This window comes from Rhinatrema bivittatum, chromosome 2 (assembly GCF_901001135.1).
Source record: "Rhinatrema bivittatum chromosome 2, aRhiBiv1.1, whole genome shotgun sequence".
Classification (NCBI taxonomy): Eukaryota; Metazoa; Chordata; class Amphibia; order Gymnophiona; family Rhinatrematidae; genus Rhinatrema; species Rhinatrema bivittatum.
In genome coordinates, this window is record NC_042616.1 from 72,608,907 (window position 1) to 72,633,092 (window position 24,186).

Below are 24,186 nucleotides of genomic sequence, written 5' to 3' on the forward strand. Positions count from 1 at the left end.
GGAGGCAGAAGGGAAAAGAGTAGATGGTGCATGTTATAGAGGAGGGTTGGGGAAGGGGAAAAGGAAGAGTGAGGAGATGGGGTAGGAGGTTAGATCAAGGGGGTTGGTGATAGGGGAAGAAAGGAGGGGCTAAAGGGAGAAAAGTGGGATAGGGAGAGAAGTGAATTCCTGAAGGGGGGAAGGAGAGGGCTGGGAGAAGAAAAGGGATGATGATGGAGGAAGCAAGGAAGGGCCTGGAGGGCAGAAAGAAAGAGGAGGGGCTGAAGGGAGATAAGAGAGGCCTAATTATTGTTTTTAGTGTGTGTGTATGTGTGGTGTTATGTTGGGGCTGCCGAGTCTATCATTTTTCCTGTGTGTGCAGGAGGGGGGGGGGGGGGGTGTTATGTTTGAGCTGCTGAGTTTTCATTATTTTTTTGGGGGTGTGTGGGGGTAATTATGTTGGGGCCGCCAAGCCTTTTTTTTTTTTCCCTCTCCCTTCAGTCCCCTCCTCTCTACCTGCCCCTAGCCCTTTCCCCCTGCTCCCAGCTCTTGCCTCTCCCCTTCTCTCCCCACCACGTTGGTGGCGGGGATGGAGGTGGAGTTGATGGAAATTTGCATGGCTCCCCAACCAAAAAAGTGTTCTGCAGCCTCCTGTGCTGTTTAGTCGTTGCATGCAAGGATACTTTAGTTGGGAGCCTGAGATGGATAATAATAAACATTATCCTGTATATGTGGTTGCATAGTTCTGTTTACCAACCCTTCCTCACCTCATCCAAACTCTTACCTCCCCCCAACATTAATCCCCTCTAACCATTCACCCTCCCCTCCCTTTCCACAACATTTATCCTGGTTGGGGTGTAATTGGTTTGAAGGGTGGTTAAAGTTTCTTTACTTCTCTTAAAAACCCACATCAGGATGAGAAGCCACTGATAGGCCTTTAACTCTTCCTCTTGTAAAAGGCATTGCTGCCAACAGGGCCTTCAAGGAATTTTGTGGAAATGCATTGTCTAAACCTTACTGCAAAAAAGGCTAAAGTGTCTGATATCTGAGACTTCCAAGGTGAAATGGCTATATTCTTACAGGGTGCTTCCAAAACAACGCCAAGCACATATGTACATTAGAGAAATAGATTGTTTTCTCATCTTTGGTAAAGTTGATATAACTTAATGTGAGAATCTTTTTTTTAACAACTTTTTCCTTTCAAGAGCCATCCTGTAAGACAAAATGGAGCAGGATCTTTCATTTGAACTGGGCCCTAGCATAGGAGACCCTTAAAAACTGAAGAGGGTAATCTGCATTCAGTATCATCAGATCTGCATACCAGAGTTTTCTTGGCCAATCTGGAGCAACTAGCACAACTTGCAAATTTTTCATTTCTATTTTTCTTAGGATGAGCCCTATGAAGGGTCATGGAGGGAAGGCATACATTAACCCTTTCTTTGGCTAAGGCTGTACTAGTGCATCTATCCCCTCAGAACCTGTTTCCTTGTGTCGACTGAAGAATTGCTGGCATTTTTACATTTTATCCAATAAGTCTATCTATAGCATGCCCCATTTTTATACTATCGATTGAGATGCTGTTTCGCTTAACTCCCATTCTCCTGGATCTAGGAGAGATCTGCTTAAAAAAATCTGCTTTCATATTTTCTTTTCCTGCAATATGTAGTGCAGAAATTTGTTGCAAGTTGACTTTTGCCCATTTAAACGGTTGATTTGTCTCTTTTGGAACTGCTTGACGTCGGGCTCCTCCTTATTTGTTTATGTAAGCTACTGCTGCTGAATTGCCACAAAGAATTCTTACTGCCTTTCCCGATAGAATTGGCTGGAAATTATGTAGAGCCAGTCGAATAGCTCTAATCTCTAACCTGTTGATTGATCATAAAGCCTCTGATTTTGTCCAGATTCCCAGGTCATACTAATTTTTACAGTGTGTTCCCCAGCCTAAGCACTCGCATCAGTTACAACCATTATCCATGATGGTGGATTTAGAAATACTCCCCTTAAGAGATTTGTTTTGACTAACTGCTAATAGAGATTCTATTTGACTAAGAATGGAAGAGGAAGTGGAAAACTGTAATCTTGTTGCTGGGATCTCATGTGTGCCCTTGCCCAAGGCACTAAATCTATATTTGCTGCCATTGATCCCAGTTGTTGGAGATCGTCTCAGGCTCTTGGGGCTTCTAATTCAATGAAAGTTTTCACCTGGCTGATAATTTTCTCTATTCTTTTCTTATCTGTCCTTCTATGGTTGTGAATTGTGCTCCCAAAAACTCTAGTGATTGTATCAGCTGAAGTTTACTCTTTGTATAATTGACTATCCATCTCAGTCTCTCTAAGACTTCACCACTCTATCATTTGTTTTGACACCCTCTGGATGAGAATATGCTCTGATTAACCAATCATCCAAATATGGATGAACCAATATTTCTTCTCAAGTGGGCTGCTACTACCACCATTACTTTGGTGAAGGTTCTCAGAGCTGTTGCTAACCTGAAAGAGAGTGCCCTGAATTGATAATATTTTCCTGTTATGAAAAAGTAGCAATATTTCTGATGAGTTTCTCTTGTTGGTATATGGAAATATGCCTCTTTGAGATCTATGGATGTCAGGAATTCCCTTTTCTGTACTGACAACATAACTAAATGAAGAGTTTCCATTTGAAAATCTGGGATATGCAAGCTCTTGTTCACCTCTTTTAGATTCAAAATTGTTTGGTATTTTCCATCCTTCTTTGGTATGATGAAATATATCGAAAAAACCCATAATTCCCCCAAAGTCTTAATTTATTTCTTCAGCTCCTCACTTAATAACATCTGACCTTTAAAAGGTAACATATAGAGGCAAACCTTTGACCATGAATTTACTGCCCAATGCCTGAGCTAAAGGTGTGGTCTGGCACCCACTGATAGGACAATAGAATTTGATAAAGGTCAAGGTCATACAACCCATCTGCTAGGTAAACTGTAGCTGATTCCAGCCTTGCAGACTCCTCTCTTTCTGGAAGCTGCTGAATCCAGTGAAATAGGGCTCTAGATATACATAACTTAAGCAGACTGTCCCCTGAATAAGTGAGTTAATTGATGAAAAAATGTTTTCAAAATAACTTCTATCTTTTTATCTTGCAGATCTTTTAAGGAAGCTCCTCCTTCTACTGGGATAATTGTTCTTCTGATCACAGCTGAGACCAATGCATCTACTCTTGGTATCTGGAACAAGCATTCTTGTACATCCTTTGGGAGTGGATATCATTTAGAGAAAAATTGTATGCGCTGTAATTCTGAATCTGGAGGCTCCTATTTGGAAACAATTTTCTCAGTTTCAGAATGGAGGAGAAAAGAGGATGAAGGCTTTCTAAGTCCCATAGTTCTGGGGTCCCAATCTGGGGTCACTTCATACTATTTTTCTGACAATCTTAGAGTCATGTTCACCTGAGTAATTAGGGCTGTAATTTTTTTCCTTATGAAACTGGTGCTTTACAAAATCCTCTTCCCCATCAGAAAACAACTTTCCCTTCCTCATGGGAATCATTGTCACTTCCCCTTATAATCAGAAGGCTCTACAAGATTAAAAGGGTTAACAAATTCAATTCTGCACTTTGCCTTTGTTGAATGCATTGGTTCAAAGTGCCACTGTGTATTATTAATAGAATCTTCCTCTGTGTCTGTTTCACTTTATAATTCCCCGTAAGCCTATTGGAGGAAATTGAAAATAATCAGGCGAGAAATAGTTTGATGGATTATCATTGGAGTCATGCATGGCTACTTTCTACAAGCTAGAGCCTGGAAGAGCAAAGGTTGACTTGTTCTTATTTAAATGTGACTGCCTTTCTGCTACGGTGATTCATGTGGTTTTCAAAATGGTGGCTGTGGACATTTTAACTGCTAAACTTGATCCTTCCTCGGCACTAGATAAAGCTGAAATCAAATTCTTTGTAGTTTGGTAAGTATCCTTTGATTCAATTTTTTTAAATTTGTGCCATTTGTAATTTTTTATTCGGACCCTTTTCACTATGCAAACACACAGAGCATATTGTGCTGCTGTCTGAGGCACTGCATTTTCTGCCACTAGCCATGCAGCACTAGCTGCATTGCTACGGTAATAGGGTTGCCAACTGCCTGGTTTTGGACTGGCTAGCCAGGTTTTTCAGATGTACTATACAGTGTCAGTTCAGAAGTACTGACCAGACACTGAAAATCTGGTTTCTGCAAGAAGCTCCTCTTTCCCACAGCTTTCTGGTTATAGGGAAAGACAGAGCCAAGAGCTGAGCTGAGTTCCTGCTTCCTTGCCTCCTTTCCTGTGTTGTGATTGGATGGCATGGGCTGAGGAGGTGGGGCACAGCACAGCCCTCAGTTCCCATGCCCTCTGAGTCCCTCCCCCTCCCTCATAATCTCTCTTAGACCGAGACCTGAGAGAGAGACTACAGCGAGATAGCCAAGGGATACAGGAATAGAGGAGGGGAAGTTAGGGAAAGAGACAGTCAGAGTCACAGGGTGGGGAAAGGGGAGAGACAGAGGGAACACAGAGAAAAGGGAAGAGAAAGGAAGATAGACACATGAGTAACAAAGAGGGAAGAGACAGAGGATGCATAGAAGGAAGAAAGGTCACAAAGAAGGGGAGAAGTATAGAGGGGGCATGAGAGAGGAGGGAGACAGAGAGGGGGAGGGTAAGAAAGAGACAGGCACACAGGAGGAAAGAAGATAAAGAAAGGAAAGCACTGATGAAGGGAAGAAGAGGAGGGAAGAAGGAGGAGAGAAAGATAAAAGCATGGAGAGGGAAGGGACTAGAGATGGGAGGGCAGCACAAGAGAGGAGTGCACGGGGGGGGGGGGCATATTGAGAGACAGGTGGTACAAGGGAGACACAGATGAAAGGTGGGAATGTTTTAAGGAAAGGGAGAGCGAACCACCTGTGTCTGTGTTTGGAGTGCAAATGTATGTATGAGAGAGAAGGCTGTGTGTGTGTCTGACAAAGGATGCTATGTGTATGAGAGAAGAGGGCGTACATTTGAGAGTGTGCATGTATAGATGGGAGAGGAGGTTATGTGTTTATGGGGAAGTATGGAGGTGGGTGTGTATTAGAAAGGCTTTAGTTGTGATAGAGAATAAAACTGCATGAGAGAGGCTGATGTGTTTATGAGAATATTTGAAATAACATTTTATAAAACAAAGTATATTGAAGGGGGTGCTGGAAAGCCAAGTAATGAATGGATTGATACCTGATAGTAGTCTGTAAACTTCCTCTCCCCCACCTGCCCTCCCAATGCATGAGGTTTATGAAACCCCCCACTCACAAGAGATGGAGGTTTGAACATGCTATCATTTAAGTGAACTATAGGGAAAAAAAAGGGGAGGACAGTGCAGCTGTGTAACAAGAGCTGCCAGCCCAGGAAACACAGAATGAAATTGAAAAGTTTGTCATACCCCTTAGTGGGAAATTACTTAACTGACCATTGAATAGATTAGTCAGGTATTCAGGTAGGAGATTTTCATGTCACAGTCCCCTAGACTTCTGCTGGAATATTACAGAACCATGACTGGGGAAGGGATTTATGAGAGAATTATACTAGAAAAAAGTCCTAGGAAGCAAACTGATTTTCACCCTGACTAACAAGGGTGTTCAGACACATGGGTATGGAGATTCCAGACAACATGGGTATGGCCAGGCAGGATAGAGGGATATGCATATGGTCTCTCTCTATGGTCCTGCCTGGAGCTTGGCCTTTTGGCTTGAGAGATGACCATACAGGGTCAGACAACAGATAAAACAAAAGCCAGGCTGAGAGAAGGTGACTTATGCAGGCTGGGTATCAGCAACCCTGAACACTAAAGCAGCCATGAGCCTAGTGGAGCTGTAAACCTAAGCCTACCAAAGAAGGAGAACTGAAGGACAGCAGCAGGCCTGGAGTGGTCCCCTTCCTTGAATGAGGGGACCCAGTGGCAGATCCAGAGGTGGAGTGGTCCCCCTTGAGCAAGGGGTCCCCAGTGGAAGTCCAGGAGGTGGAGTTGGGTCCCCCAGGATGGCATGGACCCCAGTGGCAGACTGTAAGATGGAGTCAGGTGCCTCAGGAAGGCATGGCTCCAGTGGCAGTCTGGAAGGTAGAATCGGGTCTCCCAGGACGGTATGGACCCCAGCATCAGTCTGGAAGGTAGAGTCTGGTTCCCCAGGGTAGCATGGACCCCAGCGACAGACCAGGAGGCAGAGTTGGGTCTCTCAGTGAAGCAGAAAGAGAAGGTTTAGAAACAATGGACCCCCAAGGCCAATTCTGCCCATCAGCCCAGTTGCATCTTTTCACATGGGCGAGACTTGGGATAAAGGGGGGAGGATAATAATAATACTTGAGTAAGCGGGAATGCAAGAGGTCCCTTATATATATATTGTGGTACACTGTGGGGGCCAACAACCCCAAACTGCCAAATATTAATTGTTCTTGCTACCTTGTAGAAATTTGTATAGTTGTGTAGACTGAGACTAACCATGAGTAGATAAGGGTGCTGCTTGACATCCTATTAGCAATGTACATAGTCATGTAGAAATGTACATACTTGTATAGTCTAATAAACTTGCATATATTTGTAACTACTGTCAGCCTTGTTCACAGTCCCATTTGTTTTCCTGAGGTGAAAGGAGAGAAATCCCACCCACTAATAACTTCTTCCCCTGATGGAGGCACCAGGCACCAAGAACATGAGGACCAACGGAGTCTTCCCTAGGGGGGCTCCCGCCAGGTTGGTCCCAGACCCAGGAATGCTGCATGAGGTAAGCAGTCAAGGGAACGTTACATTTAATTGGGTGTCCAGTTATGGTCCATGGAAAAGTTGGCCAACCTAATTGCGGTGAAGGCTAAGGGAAACTCATGGAGAAACTTCATCTGCAACAAAAACATATACTGGCTCTACGAAACCTCTGCAATGAGGAAGGGAGCTGCAATGGTGGGGCTCACTTCACAGACCTTTAGGTAGGAGTAGGGGTGTGCATTCGTTTTGAACTTATATGTAAAACGCTACTTTTTTTTTTTTTTTAACTTAAAAAAGTGATGAGGCGAAAACGATCGGATTTCCAACTTATTCAACATAGCTATGTTGAATACGTTGGAAATCGCGATCGTTGATCCTAAATAAAAATTTAAACCCCTCACCCTCCTTAATCCCCCCCAAGACTTACCAAAACTCCCCGGTGGTCCAGCGGGGAGTCAGGAAACCATTCCTCTATTCCTTTGCGAGGAGCACGTGACGTCCGCGTCACGTCGGAGTGACGCGGCCGTCACGTGGTCCACCGCGGTTCCGCTCCCGGACCCCTCGTTGGACACAAACGGAACTTTTGGCCAGCTTGGGGAAGTCAGGAGGCCCCCCCAAGCTGGCCGAAAGTTCCGTTTGTGTCCAACGAGGGGTCCGGGAGCGGAACCGCGGTGGACCACGTGACGGCCGCGTCACTCCGACGTGACGCGGACGTCACGTGCTCCTCGCAAAGGAACAGAGGAATGGCTTCCTGACTCCCCGCTGGACCACCAGGGAATTTTGGTAAGTCTTGGGGGGGGGATTAAGGAGGGTGAAGGGTTTAAATTTTTATTTAGGGAACCGGTGCACGTATGGACATAGACTCAACTTATGGAATTCTCCATATGTCCATATTGACCGAAATTGACCCCCCCTTTCGACTTATGGACTTATGAACATAAACATTTGTCTGCACATCCCTAGGTAGGAGTATGGCTCAAGAGCTTAGCCTCTTTAATTTAAAATGTCTTTAAAAATAAAATGAATACTTAACAACAACTAAAAGAAATTCTGCTTTACCATCATGTGTTCTCCTCATCAGCTGGAGGGAGAGGATACTGGAATATAAAGTTTCACATATAGTTAAATAGCGGTAGTGATGACATATTAAAAAGCAAACAAATAATACTCTGCCTCCATCTGCTGGGAATAGGACAAGCCCCAACATTCTGACTGGTGTAACAAGTGAGACTTTTTTAAGACTAAGGAGATTATGTGCTTTTTATAACAAGTTTGAGGAACAAGCAATATAGAAATGATGGCAGAAAAGGTCCAAATGGTCCATCCAGTCTGCCCAGCAAGATTATGGTAGCACCAGCTATGCCATACTGGTCTCCCCCATAAAGATATCATCAGGGGATGGCAACTGCCATGCTGTACAAGTTACTACTATACTTGGTTTCCCAAACTGTTAGGGCTCTTGTTGGTTGCTGTCTGAATCCAGTTCCCTCTTATCTCTTGCTTTGAAGTAGAGAGCAATGTTGGAATTACATCACAAGTATAAGGCTTATTGGTTAAGGGTAGTAACAGCCACATCAGCAAGTTACCCCTATGTTTATTTGTTTTCCCAGACCATAAAATTTTTTTATTTTATTTATTTAAAGTTTTTCTATACCGGCATTCGCAATAAAATATTGCATCATGTCGGTTTACAATTAACAAGTAGATAGGTAACAAGAAGGCAATAAATAACATTGAACTTAGTAATAATAGAATAATGATAATAATAGTAGTAAAAAACATTAAACCAGAGGAGGCTAAGGAATGCAGTTACAATAAAACAAGGGAGTAATAACTTGGATCGTAGAAAAGAAGCAGGGGTTTAAATAGAAGAATATAAATGTCAGTCAGTATGCTTATAGCATTGATTAATAGCCCTTATAAGGTAGGGATATTATATACCAAGATTAAGGCAAAGTCAGAGTGAATGGTTGATGGTGGAATAGGTTCAGTTTAGTTCAGGAAAGGCTTTCATGAATAGCCACGTTTTAAGTCTTTTCCTGAATGTTGGAAGGCAGGGTTCCTGTCGCAAATGTGGTGGGATGGATTCATGTCCTTATTGGTTACTGTCCAAAACAAATTCCCCTTTTCCTCTTTTCCCCCTGCCATTAAAGCAGAGAGCAATAATGAGTTACATCAACAGTATGAAGGCTTGTTGGTTAAGAGTAGTAACTGCCACACCAGCAAGTTACTCCCATGTGCTCTTTTCCTAATTTCCATACTCTAGCCCAGGGGTTGGGAACCCATGGCTCGTGAACCAGATATGGCTCTTTTGATGGCTACATCTGGCTCGCAGACAAATCTACTTCCAGTCCCCCGCTGACCCAGCTGCTCCCCGGTCCTCCTCCGCCCGGGCTTAAAATGCTGTCAGCCCGGGCGGAATGCGGCAGAATAGCTGGAGTCGGCGGCACCAGCATGCTCTCTTCTTCCCGCCCCCCGCCCCCCACGCGGCCCGGAAGCGGAAGTGGTAAGCATCGGGTGCGTGCGCGGGAAGAAGAGACCACACTAGTGTGGTCAGCGTCGGTCCGACGAAAAGAAGACTGTGCAGCGCGGCTCGGAGGAAAATAAAGAAGAGCTTCAACCGCGGCCGATGGGACTCCTCCTCCGCGAGGGCTGAAAATGAAGGAGGTTAGCGTTGGGAGGAGGCTGCTGCTGCCGCGAGTTCCCGGGGTGGGGGTGGGGGAGAGAGAGAGTGAATGAGCGAGCAAGCATGTGTGTTTGAGATCCTGTGTGTGTGAGTGAGAGATTGCATGTATGTGAATGATTGAGAGCCTGTATATGTGAAAGAGAGTATGTCTGTGATTGAGAGCCTGCCTGTGAGAGAGCGAGCATGAATGTAAGTTTTCGATTGGGAACCTGTATGTGTAAGTTTGTGATTGAAAACCTGTTTGTGTGAAAGAGTATGTGTGTAAGATTGAGATCCTTTGTTTGTGAGAGAAATCATGTGTATGTATGATTAAGAGCCTGTGTGTATAAGTAAGAGAGAGCATGTGTGTCTGTGTGTGATTGAGAGCTGGTTTAGGTGATGGAGCATGTGAGTATGTGATTGAGAGCCTGTGTGTAAATGAGAGAAAGAGAGGACATGTTTGTAAGCATGTGAATGAGAGTCTGTGTGTGAGAGAAAAAGACAGCATGTATTTATGTGATTGAAAGCCTGTGTGTGTGTGTAAGCGTGAAAAGATAGACAGCATGTGTGTAAATGTGTAATTAAGAGCCTATATAAGTGAGAGAGAAAAAGCATGTGTATATGTGAGTGACTGAGAGCATGGGTGTGTAATTGAGAGCCAGTGTGAGAGAGAGAGCTGGTATGTGACTGAGAGGAGAAAGTTCCAAGCAAACCACCCCTCCTCCTGCTAATTCAGAACAATCTCAGGACACCTGGATATCAAACGTTCCCAGGTATGCATAGCAAAATATTTTTTGTATCCTTATTATTTTTCATTACTGGGTCTTTGTGTCTGCTATTTTGAAATGTTTTGTTGGTATCTGGAAATTTTTTATATGAGTTTTTAATTATTGGATATTCCACTCATCAGCTGTTTCGAAATATGTTCTTTTTGTTAGTACAGTTTTACTGCTGATGATTTTATATTTCTTGATTTGTTTTATAAGGATGGGTGATGTTTCTTTTTTCCTTTGTTACACTGCATACAAAGACTCTGGCTTGTTGCAGTTTCCAATTCAGTTTTTTCTGCATGCTTCTAGTTATGTGTTTTGGTCTCTTTATTCTATGTTAGGTGAGGGTCAGCACGTGATTCAGGTGAGGTTTTTTGCTGGCGTGTAGTTTCTGTGTAGGACTCTATAGCAGCCTGACTTGGTCTGTTTTCCTAATAGGAGATGTATTGGTGGCTTAAGGCCTGGTGTAATATTTTCAGAGACTTATTGTACTTTAAAAGTATGATCTTACATAAAATGCACACATTTACTTGTATTTAGTTTTAAACATATTGTATGGCTCTCATGGAATTACATTTTAAAATATGTGGCGTTCATGGCTCTCTCAGCCAAAAAGGTTCCTGACCCCTGCTCTAGCCTTTAGGGATCCACAATGTTTATCCCATGCCCCTTTGAAATCCTTCACAGTTTTTGTCCTCACCACCTCCTCCAGAAGGGCATTCCAGCCATCCACCACCCTCTCCGTGAAGAAATATTTCCTGACATTGGTTCTGAGTTGTCCTCCCTGGAGTTTAATTTCGTGACCCCTAGTTCTATTGATTTCTTTCCAATGGAGAAGGTTTGTCAAAGTGCATCATTAAAACCTTTCAGGTATCTGAATGTCTGTATCATATCTCCCCCTGCACTTCCTCTCCCCCAGGATGTACATATTAGTCCTTCAACCTCTCCTCATAATTCATTTGATAGAGATCCCCAACCATTTTTGTCTCCCTTCTCTGGACCTCCTTCATCCTGTCTCTGTCCCTTTTGAGATATGGTCTCCAGAACTGAACACAATACTCCAGGTGAGGCCTCACCAAGGACCTGTACAAGGGGATTATCACCTCCTTTTTCTTACTGGTTATTCCTCTATCTATGCAACTGAGCATTCATCTGAGCTTAGCTATCTCCTTGTCACATTGCTTTGCTATCTTCAGATCACCCTAAGGTCCCACCCAGGGTAGTGCTTCTAGATGCCTCAGCTTTACGATTTGTAACAGCTGCCTCATCACAACCCAATCATAACGCCCTAGGAACAATGCCGATCTATCTCTGTTTCCAGAGACAGATCATGTAGGAGTGTCTGTTGCTTTCCTAACCTCTGCAGCATCTTATAGCTGGAATTCTAGTGGGTGCCAGTATCTTGAATCATACGCTTGTGAGACATCCTGAATTCTTCCTGCTTCTCATAGAGAAGCTGCCCTCTCTTTATGCTTTAATGGAAATGTCCTGCTATTTTCCTGCACCTCCCTATCAGGTTCTTCAGCAATGAATTCTCATCACCCATGGGCCCCAGCCCTAGGGCATCACTCACTGCCAGATGCAACAGGTGTGCAATGTCATCACTGTCTATTGCCTTTAAAATAATTGTATCAGAGTCTGTCACAAAGAAATCCTCCTGCCTTTTTGGTCTAGCTGTCAACCCTCCTGCATCTCTCTTATGGCTGATAAAATATTCAATGAGATATGGGGGCTATGCATCAACTGGGGGTGCAGCAAAAGCACTCCTGCACCCTGATGCTCCATCCTCACTAGAGCTGCTTCCAGCCCCTGCCTCGATCAAGATCCACCAGTGTGCAATCAGAGAGAAGTAGGAGTGCATGGAATTCACGCTGGTCCAGAATTTGCTAGTGAAATGCATGCTATTTCTCTCTACCTGAGCCAGCTGTGCCCGCATGCAATTATGCACTGGTTGTTCAGGGTGGGGATAACCTTTCTGCTAAATGTAGTCATGGAGTGCATTTTGTAATTGGGGGCTAAAACATGCAGCGTAAACCCCATGTTCTCCACCACCTGCAGGGGCTGCTTATCAAGGGAAATCATTTCCTGATGCTGCTGCCTGTCTCTTGCCCTGGGGACAGTATTATGGAACATCACCCCATTTCCTCTATGATAGGTTTGGATATTAGAAATGTATTTATTGATATTGAAACTGTATCCCCACTCACAGTACAATTCACTGTACGAAGAACTATGTGTTACACTCATTCAGACACATTTATTTATGTAAACAATTTATGTTCCACTGATATACAAATCACATATACTATGTATGGGTGCTGTGTTGTGTTGTGTGCACTAGTGCTGACCGAGTCCACATACAAAAAAAACCAAACACTAACAGACAAAAAATACTGGCAGCCTGGTAAGAATCTTCTTTTCAATCTATGAGTGTGCATTGCTCACTTCACTGGTGTCCAGACAGAGAGATACAAAAAAATCACTAGCACTGCTACAAGTAAAATCTCGATACAGTCTCCCATCCTGACCCTCCCCCAATTGAAGAGAAAAATCAAAATAATTAGCAGTGCACTGCTTCTCTTTCTGGCACAGTGAGTGAGACCATTGTAGCAGATTATAAGATTATAAATAGCCCTTTACAAATAGCAAATCCAAAAGTTAAGCTTTCAAATTGTGTGAATGTTTCTCTTAGCATGTCCTACTCTGCAAAGAACTAGAGAGGAAATACAGACTTCTTCTTGTACATGTTCAGACTGCCTCTGGCTAGTCTCCTTGCCAACTTGTCCTGCTTTGGCTCTGAGAAGACTTTGACAAGCTGGTGAGGTCACACAGGCGAAAACTGGCTGCTGTAGTTACCGTTTAATTTTTCTTAGCAGTACACAACTAGAGACTTCAATGGGTCACATAAATGAATGGGAAACCAAAATGAATGAGACAAAGAATATTTCTTTCATTTGTGAGACCCTGTGACATAGTGAGGGCAAAGGCTATCGGCGCCATTTTGAATACTGGCAGTTGACAGCCCAAGTGCAGGAGGTCGCTCCTGGTCCTCCGCTGGACCACCAGGGACTTTTGGCAAGTCTTGTGGGGTCAGGAGGGTCCCCCAAGACTTGCTAAAAGTCCCTGGTGGTCCAGTGGGGGTCCGGGAGCGATCTCCTGCACTCAGGCCATCAGCTGCCAGTAATCAAAATGGCGCCGATAGACTTTGCCCTTACTATGTCACAGGGGCTACCGGTGCCATTGGTCAGCCCCTGTCACATGGTAGGAGCACAAGATGGTGCCGGCCATCCATTGCTCCTACCATGTGACAGGGGCTAACCAATGGCACTGGTAGCCCCTGTGACATAGGTCAAAGGCTATCGGTGCCATTTTGAATACCGGCAGCCGAGGGCGTGAGTGCAGGAGATGGCTCCTGGACCCCCCGCTGGACCATCAGGGAGTTTTGGTAAGTCTTGGGGGGTCAGGAGGGTGGGGGGGTTTGTTTAAATTTGCTCCTTTAAACGGCCGAATAATTCGGCGAAGATTTGTTGTATTCGTGGGGAATTGCGATACGTTTCGCTTCCCCACAAATACAACGAATATGGCCCTATATGTTGCAGATTACCAATATGTAGGAAACAAATGCACACCCCTACCTTTTACCACTATCGTGGCCAAGGTTGGTGGGAGATGTTTCTATATTGCAAGATCTCTAGTTGGAACGTTACAGGGTGCACTGTTTGATATCCTTTTTCCAACTGGATCTTCTATGTAGAAAAGAAGTCCAGAACCCATCCTGCAAAGTCTCCCAGGAGTAGGAAGAGAAAGCAGGGATAAATTTAGGATAAACGTCCTGAGAAGGATGTTGTCTGGAGAACCTCTGAAATAAATAATTCTTGCAGTAAAAGATTTAACAATTTATTTTACTAAAAAGAAAAATATATTAGGAATTAGCTGACAATAAAACATATTAAAGAGTATTCAAGATCTTTCAACATGCATCTTCAAAACAATACTGCAAAACAACTTTTACTTTTTTTTTAATAGGTATACTTAGATAACGCTTAGAAATTTTTTTCTGATTCAAACTCCTTTGTTCTCTAGCATAGAAATACTTTGAAAACAATATCAATTATGTTTCCCCTTTTTTGTAGAACCTTAAACTTGAAGCAACTATTATTCAAATAAGTATTATATCAGTGTTTTTCCTCATTTATTCTGTTGATGTTTGTACTCCCACGTTATATTTTAAGAAATGGAGTCTTTGTGTTTTTTTCTCTTATAGGCTTTTCTGACACAGACAGCTCCTCTTATGGTACATATCCTTGTCTTTTCTTCTTTATATCTGTTTGTTTTTCTTTATTGTTGTCTGTATTTTTTTTCTGTTGCTTTGCTATTGAGCTCAATAAATTTTATCAGACTGCTAGTCTGGTCAGACCTAGATTATGTCTCTAAAAGGTGAGTATACACACTTATCTGTGATCTCTGTGTCTTGATCCAAATTCAGGTGCAACTGACTCTGTTGCTGCAGACATCTCCTGGGCAAAGGTTTTTCATGCAGTGGGCGTCCTTGGGGCAATAAATCCAGATGGCCACGGGCATTGGTCCTCCCTCCATCAGTGTCCTGGCTTGCAGGAGTACCTGCTGCTTAACTATACAAAATCAGTAAGAGAGATTGCTTCCCTTGCACCGAATATCTTCTGCCAGCTTTGTTTGCTTGTGTGATGTCTGATGCCTAATTAAACTGATTTTCTAGCTGACTAGAATATCTAGTCTTAAATTTGTTAGGAGAACAACATTAACTCTCTCAATCTTCCCTCTAATAAGAACAGGAGAAGTAAGACTGTATTCCTGTTCATTTTGTTACAATTAACTATCCTACCCCTTACCTTTAACCACGCACAGGAGTCACCATGAATTAAACCTCTCAGTAACTCAGTAACAACTCCCCTATGAGGAAAGACTAAAGAGGTTAGGACTTTTCAGCTTGGAGAAGAGACGACTGAGGGGGGATATGATAGAGGTGTTTAAAATCATGAGAGGTCTAGAACGGGTAGATGTGAATCGGTTATTTACTCTTTCGGATAGTAGAAAGACTAGGGGACACTCCATGAAGTTAGCATGGGGCACATTTAAAACTAATCGGAGAAAGTTCTTTTTTACTCAACGCACAATTAAACTCTGGAATTTGTTGCCAAAGAATGTGGTTCGTGCAGTTAGTATAGCTGTGTTTAAAAAAGGATTGGATAAGTTCTTGGAGGAGAAGTCCATTACCTGCTATTAAGTTCACTTAGAGAATAGACACTGCCATTAGCAATGGTTACATGGAATAGACTTAGTTTTTGGGTACTTGCCAGGTTCTTGTGGCCTGGATTGGCCACTGTTGGAAACAGGATGCTGGGCTTGATGGACCCTTGGTCTGACCCAGTATGGCATTTTCTTATGTTCTTATGTTCTTAGTAACAGAAGTGTTAACAAGTCCCTAAAACCATTCCCCTCTGGTGCAGGATACTACTACTTCTACTTAAAATTTCTATAGTGCTTCACAACATATGCAGCGCTGTACAAACACACACAAAAGACAGTCCCTACTCAACAGAGCTCACAGTTTAAAAAGACAAACATACAAGACTAGAGACTTGGGGCATTTTATAAAGCAAGAGAATGGTTAAAAAAGAAAAGAAAAAGAAAGTTAATAAAGCTAAAAGCAGACAATCAGGCCTAAGATTTAAAAGCAGCTTCAAAAAGGAGGGCCTTAGCTTGGATTTAAACATGACGAGAGAGGGAGCATGACGCACCAGTTCAGGAAGACTATTCCAAGCAAATGGTGCAGCCATGTGGAAAACACGAATTGGGAATTCGCAGTAGAGGAGAAGGACACAGAGAGGGAGTAATGTGTCTGATGAGTGGATTGCATGAGAGGTTGTAGAGAGAGATAAGAGAGGAGAGGTAGTGAAGTACTGCAGAGCGAAGGCATTTGTAGATGAGAAAGAGGAGCTTGACTGCATGTGGAAGCAGATAGGGAGCCAATGTAGTCATTTTGGAAGAGGGGTTATGTAAGTGTAGTGACTTTGGTGAAAGATAAGTCACACAGCTGTATTTATTTAGGATAGATTGTAGTGGAGAGAGATGGCTTGCTGGGAGACCTGTGAGGAGCAAATTGCAATAGTCTAAGCAGGAAGAGATAAGAGAGTGTCTAAAGGTTCTGTAGTGTGTTCAGAAAATAAGGGATGGGTTTTGGCGATGTTATAGCGAAGTAAACAGCATGTTTTAGCAGAGTTTTAGATATGCATAGAGGAGTTGAAGATGACTCCTAAGTTATGGGCTAAGGAGACCAGGAGGATGATCATGTTATCCATACAAATAGAGAAAGGAAGAAGAGGTGAGGTGGGCTTTGGGGGAAAGATAAGGAGCTCTGTCTTGGTCATGTAAAGTTTAAGGTGGTGGTGGGACATGCAGGCAGATAAGCAGGCTGAGATCCAGGACCGGATTTCTGGTGAAATTTCTTGTGTACAAAGGTAAATCTGGAAGTCATTAGCAGAAAAATGGAATTGAAAGCCATGAGTGGAAATTAGATTACCAAGGGAGTTAGTATATAGGAAGAAGAGAAGAGGGACCATGACAGAACCCTGAGGCACACCAATTGATAATAGAATGGCATTAGAAGAGGAACCTCCAGGGGAAACTCTAAAAGTGTGATGGGAGTAGTAAGAAGAGAACCAAGAAAGGAAAGAGTCCTGAAATCCAAGTATGGACAGAGTATCATGGAGTAGGTGGTTATGAACTGAGTCAAAACCAGCAGATAAGTTAAGGAGGATAAGGACAGAGTAAAGACCTTCAGCTTTAGCCATAAACATGTCATTGGAAACTAGAGATGTGATTCGGCCGAACCTTTTGATTCAGCCTTCATTATCGGCCCGCCGTGGGAAATTTTGTTTTCCTGCGGTTCGGGCCAATCTTATTTCGGCTGTCCAACACCATCACCACCACCACGGCCTACTGAGTGAGATGTGTGGGAGAAAATATAACCTCCATGACAGAGAGCAGCAACTGAAGCAGATTCTGTGAAATCTCAAATACATTCAGTGGTGAAAATTGCAATTTTTAAGTTAAGATTATTGCAGCAGCTGATTTATTCTGGTGAGGCATGATTTTAGGCATGTAGTTTAATCTATAGTACTCAGCTCATTGGATTACTGCAATGCTTTGTGCATGGTATGATTAATACCTGACAATTATCCCATAGCATATAAAGTATGGTTTAAGTTGTCTCTAATGCATAAAATATTTTATAGAACAGGTCCATTTAATTTACAAAATATTGTGCAATACTATCTTCCAACTCATCAACTTAGATCTTCTGAGAACCTGTTTTGTTGTTCACAAAGTGAAAGACATAAGATGTCATCAATAGCCTCCCACACTAATAACCTGTTCGATACCCTACTCTCCTGTGGCTGGAAACAAACCATCTCCTCCCCCACCCACAAGAAAGGCAATTGCCTTGACATGGTATTTGTTAACCCTCCGGCTTCCACATAAACAGAGTGAATGTAGCCACAACTGAAATTCCCTGGAGCGACCACTTCCTCATCTTCTTCACTCTGAGTTCCAAATCCCTTGAGCAAATCCTGTACAGAAATAACAGCATTTTCATGAAATGAAGACACCTGGATCCTGAAACCCTTGCATCTAACCTCACCCCAGTCCTGGATAACAACTCCTGCTATTCACCTGATGAGTTCCTAGAACACAGGAACTCCTCCCTTACATCTACCTTCAATAAACTGGTCCCCCTAAAACCATTCTCAACAAAAGATGCAACTCTGCACAGTTGTATAACACCACTCTACAAACTAAAAAATTTGAACTGATAAGATTCGAAAGAAAATGGTGGAAAGACCCCTTCCCACACTAATAAAACACGTTATAATGATAAACTTGCATTATACAAAGAGGCTATCAACTCTGCAAAGAAATCATTCAAATACACGAAATTGTCAGCCACACTAAACAACCGTAAAGAATTATATGCGGCCGTTAAGAAACTAATTAACCCCAGCTCAGCCACCTCATCTCTTCCACCCTCACTCTCGGGGATGAACATCGCAGAAACTTTTGCTGCACATTTTACCAACAAGACAGCAACGGTAAACAGAATCTTTAATAACTCCCATCCAGAAGAAGCCAATGAACCGAACTCAGATGGCCTAATCTGGGAATGTTTCGAAGATATTACAGAATCTGACACCATCAAGATCAATAATAACCTCAAACTATCAGCTAATCTTTTTAACCCCTGTCATACTAACCTTCTTAAATTGATCAAACTGGATATTGTTCCATTTATGACTAAGTTCATCAACTCTTCCCTTCAACTTGGTATTGTCCCTGTTTTACTTAAACAAGATTCAGTCCAACCCACAATTAAAAAAACATTCAGCTGTGGAGTCCGAGAAGGAGAGAGAGAGTGGGACTCTAGATTGGTGCCAGCGCTGGAGGGACTGACCGCGCCGTGCCGAAGGAGGTGAGAGACCCCGGAACACCCTGAGACCAGCTGAGAAGTTCAGCGGGGGGCGGTGCTCCAGTGACATCATCGGCCAGCGTCTGCCGATATAACTGTTCGGCAGACAGCGCACTGCCGCCGTTGGCACGCTGCCTAAGCCGCACACTCTGTAAGGGGCGCGCAGCTTGGTCTGGCTTAGGCCGGCGAAGGCTGGCCTAATCTTTTTGTCCCTTTATCTCTGAACTCCTTCTTTAGTATATAATGTGATTAATGAGAGTTTGTGATATTCCTTTATAGTTTTTTTTTTGTTACTTTTTCTGTGAACTAGAATGCCACATACCATAAGAAAAGGTAAGGTCAGACAGGAAGCCTCAACCCCCGATAGACCTTCCTTAGTACAAACAACTATGACAGGTTATTTTTCACCAGTAGAATTAACAACCCCGGAGTGTCTCGCTAAAGGAGGAGTTGTTGAGCAAGCTTCTCCCCTTTTGGGAGAAGTTAGTCTGAGTCCCGTGGCTCCAATAACACCTACTCCACCTCAGAGTATTACAACCACCAATGATCTAGGCTCAGATCCGCGACGGATTGCGTTGGCGGAAATGAGCCCGAATGGGGAAGATCTTGGATTGGGATTAGCAATAAAGAAAAAGGAAGGGGATTTATCCCTTCCTTTCCATGAGGTGGGAATAAGTGAAGGGGTTTCCCTTCCAGAGGAATAGAACTTACTCCCCCTTTGGGGAACCAAGGTATGCAAGAATTTCCATTATTTCAACCGTTGAATCCTGTGCCTATTACATCGGCAGGAAATCCACAAAGAGTAACTATGGATATGATATGGCAAGCCATAGTAGCATTGCAAACTAATATTTCAAATTTGAATAGTAATATAAAAGATATGCAATCTGCCTTGTTTAATTTGAATCCTATTGTGACAAGTCATGTGGGGACCTTAGCAAAAGTCGAGGAAGAAATAAAACAAATTAAAAGTGTTCAATCATCTATTGTTCAGGGAGAAATAAATTTGTCTAAGAAAGTTGAAAATATAGAGAATTCTATTAGATATACAAATTTAAGAATTATTAATTTCCCAAAATGCAAATTGATATCTCCTAAAGAGCAATTGAGAAATTATTTTCTGGAGGTATTATCTTTAACCCCGGAGAATATTCCATCAATATTAAGTACTTACTTTATTAGTTGGAAAAATGAGGAAATTTCAGATCCGGGTGTGGTTGATACATCCCTGAATGTAACAGAATTATAGAGACATCCTTTAGTTCCCAGGTTGAAATAAGAGGTACTCTTATGGTTAAGTTTAACCTTTCTTCTAAAAGGGATAAAATTCTGAAATTATTTTTGGTGGGACAAAAGGTATGGATATACCCAGACTTAGCTAAGGAAACCCAATTAAGAAGAAAAATTTTTTTTGCAGTTAGCAAATCAAGCAAGAACATTTGGTATACAGATTATTGTAAAATTTCCGTGTAAATGTATAATGCGCACAGAAGGAGAAAGATACGTATATTTTGAACCAGAACATCTAGAGAGATTCTTGGAAGCTCGACGTAACCAAGGGGAGGAAGTCGAGGCCTAAAATAAATATAATTGGATATAGAATTAATGTTCTGCTTACTCTCATCTATTTTGTTAAATTTTGTTTTATTAATATTTGCTCATATACAGGATCTCCATTATGGTTTTGTAACATAGGAATAGGAATTTAATATGTCAAAGAAAATAGTTATTTGGGTGAAATTTACGAATTCTGTTTCCTAATTTGGTGCTCAATGTAAAAGTTGCAGTATGTAATATTGAAACTTGAAAATAAAAAAAAACAAACCCCCTCAAAAAAACCCATTCAGCTGACCCTGCTATCATCTCTAATTACTGCCCAATCTCTGCTCTATCCTTCATGGCCAAATGATTAGAAAAAGCAGTGCTTCACCACCTCTGCAATTACATTGACATGAACCATATCCTCAATCAATACCAATTCGCGTTCAGAAAGCACCACAGCACTGAATTATTGCTGCTCTCCAGCTTTGACATGGTGAGATGGGGTTTTGATTAAGGTTCAGCATTCCTCCTTTGTCTCCTCGACATCTCCGCTGCATTTGATACCGTCAACCATGCCATCCTACTTTCAAGACTGCGCTTCATTGGAATTTCTGGCTCTGTGTTGGCCTGGTTCTCATCTTACCTGAACAAAAGAACCCAAGTCACAACTAACTCCTTCACTTCCTCCCTGATGCCCCTGTGCTCTGGGGTACCTCAATGTTCTGCTCTATCTGCTGCCTTATTCACCCTTTAATTTACTCCTTTATGTCATACCCTTGCCAACCTTGGAGTCCACTACAAGATCTATGCTGATGACATTCAATTCTTTTTTCCCCTAAAGGAAACCTGGACCCTCACAGAATCTTTCCTCACCCATTGCCTCACAACCATTCAAAGATGGCTACACAGCAATAAATTAGCCATCAACATCTCCAAAACTGAAATCATTATCCTATCACGCTACCCAGTGGATAACACACCCAACCTTTTCTCCTTTGACTTCCAATCAGTCGCCATCTCACAAAATGTAAGAAACCTGGGAATCACTATTGATTCATCGCTTGCTATGCACAACTCCTCCTTCCACAAACTAAACTTACTCCATCACTTTAAACCCCTTCTTGAACCCTTCAACTTTAGGATTGTCCTCCATTCCCTAACATTCTCTAGCATAGACTACTGCAACTCCCTCCTGACAGGTCTACCTTTATATGCGACCCATCCTCTACAGATCATTCAAAATTCAGCAGCAAGACTCTTTATGAACACCCCAATGCGCACTCACATCCCTCCTGTTCTCAAATCCCTACATTGGCTCCCAATCTCTTTCTGGGTACAATACAAGCTTGCCATGATTATATACTCCTCGATTCATAACTTACACTCGCCCTAGATTTCCTCTATAATAAAAATCCACACCCCCTCCTGGCACCTCAGATCGTCTAATCTCATGCTTTTAGATGTCCCATCCCCTAGGTTCATACACCTCGAGGAAACCAGAGAATGTGGCTTCTTCTTCACAGGACCTCTCCTTTGGAACACCCTAGCCAAAGAACTAAGATGCCTCCAAAACAGAACTTTTTTTAAAAAAGCCCTCAAAACCTTCCTTTTCAAAAAAGCTTTCTCAAACTTAAATTATGAATCTATTTCCAACATGTTTCCCTTAGGGAAAGCTACATAGGGCCAGAAGCAAGGGCAGAACTCAGCTTTCTCGAATGTATGAATTTCCCTCCAGATGTTTTAGTTCTATCCTCCCCCCCCCCCCACCGATGATGATGTACTATTGTAATGACTGATGTTATTTCTGAATGATATATGTAATGTCTGTTTCTCCTTTTATTTCTGTTTATATATGCCCTTACTGTTTCCTACTCTGAATGTAGGAAGGGCGAGTAATAAATGTCTATAAATAAACAAACAAATAAATAAATAAATAAATGTCAAGTTACAGTTATTGGCCCAAACTGTTGGAATGAGCTATCAACTGATATCAAGAAAGAGGATGATTTCAAATCTTTGAAAAAGAAAGTGAAGACTTGTTTTTTCTCCAAGCATTCCCTGTGGCTTTGTGATGTTATTATTGCAGGTTTCTTATGATAGCAGATGGTTTAGTGAAATATATGTATGCAGATGTTAATTTTATCTTATATTTTGTTTGCTTGATATATTTTGTTATATGCAAAATTAAGAGGTTTGTGTACTGATATAATCACTTAGGGTAATTGTTATTCAAAGAAGAGAAATATAAACTTTGAAAACTGCACCCTAAATTGGACAGACTATATGGTCCTTATATGCTATTACAGTGCATGTGTTTGAGGACAGTTCTCAAAGCAGTTTACAAAGGTAAAATTCATTTCATCTGCTTTAATAGGTTATCTGAAAATTGCACTTTTTCAATGTGTCAGTCTGTTCTCACACAATAAATGCACTGAGAGGAGGCATTACTGGAGTGTGTTTAGGTTGGGAGAGAAAAAGTGTGCATATAGTTGCATTTTCAGCTCTATACATATAGGGCCGGATTTTAAGACGTACGTGCGGGCATACATTTGTGCGCGCAACCCGGCATGCACAAATGTACGCCTGATTTTATAACATGCGCGCAGAGCCGCTCACAAGTTATAAAATCCAGGGTCGGCGCGCGCAATGGGGTGCACACCATCAATTTATTTATTTATTTATTTATTTGTTTATTTTTATATACCGACTTGCACGCGCCAAGCCCTACGGAAGCCTCGATGGCTTTCCCCGTTCCCTCCGAGGCCGCTCCAAAGCAGCCTTGGAGGGAAGTTTCCTTCCACTCCCCACCTTCCCCTCCCTTCCCCTCCCTTCCCCTATCTAACCCGCCCCCCCAGCCCTACCTAAACCCCCCCTAACCTTTATTTTACAAGTTGTGCCTGCCTCTGGGCAGGCGTAGGTTGCGCGCGCTGGCCGAGTGCCAGTGCGCGATCCCTCGGCCTCGCGGCCCTACGGAGGCCTCTGGTCTCGCCCTGCCCCGGACTTCCCCGCCCCTTTTTTCAAGCCCCGGGACATACGCGCGTCCCGGGGCTTTGTGCGCGTCGCCAGGCCTATGCAAAATAGGCCTGGCGACGCGTAGGGCTTTTAAAATCTGCCCCATAATTTTCCAGAAAAATTTCAGTTGCAGTATACTGTCCTCCTGTAGCCAGTCCCAAAGTAAATGTACATATGTACTTTTGCTTTGACAATTGGTCTAAACAGGATACTTTTCAAGCAACTGTATACGCCAGCATATACACACGTATATGGCTGTGTGTAGATTGACAATAATAAAACAAGCGAGTATCACATATGCACATATAAAATATATTTATCTTTACCTTGCAACACAGACGCATATGTATGCTTATGTGTGAATACATGCTTGAAAGCATTTCAATGCATTGCCTGTATTTGTACTTTTCTTGCCTATTGAAAAAATATGAAGTAGATTCTAAAACCCTGGTGCGCGTAAGTCCCGGGATTTACATGTGCCGGGCCAAACCCAGGATGCATGTAAGTGCTGGGGCTTTAAAAGGGGGCAGTCTGGGGGGCGGGGTGGGGTGGGGCTAGAGGCGCCCGGTACAGCAGCCATTTGCTGCTGTGCCGTGGGATCACGCGCCGGCAGGGTGCCGGCATGCGCAACTTCCTCCTGCTCCTTTGCAGGAGCTAAAGGTAAAATAAAAAATATAGGGGTAGCTAGGATAGGGATGGGGGAGGGTAGGATAGGGGAAGGGGAAGGGAGGTTAGGGTAGGGGGTTGGGAAGTTCCCTCCCAATCCGCTCCTTAATTGGAGCGGACTGGGAGTAAACTTGGGAAAGCCAGAATGCATCACTGCATGATTTTGTAAAATTATACCCCCTTGCGCACGCCGACCTGGAATTTTATAATATGTGTGTGCCCATGGACACCATATGCAGCTTTTGGAAATTCTTCAACACCGAAACGCTTCTTATTTCACTCTCTGACATCGTCCTGACAACGGGAAATCCTATTT

General features: G+C 42.8%; 1 long non-coding RNA gene across 1 annotated transcript in view; it reads left to right on the forward strand.

The window, feature by feature from the left end:
- The window catches only part of LOC115084046, a 60,158-nt gene that overhangs the window by 14,078 nt on the left and 21,894 nt on the right, over positions 1-24,186 (forward strand). The window contains exons 3-4 of the long non-coding RNA XR_003854457.1: positions 3,105-3,918; positions 6,577-6,734. This is a non-coding gene — a long non-coding RNA (uncharacterized LOC115084046). The remainder of the gene's footprint in view (positions 1-3,104; positions 3,919-6,576; positions 6,735-24,186) is intronic.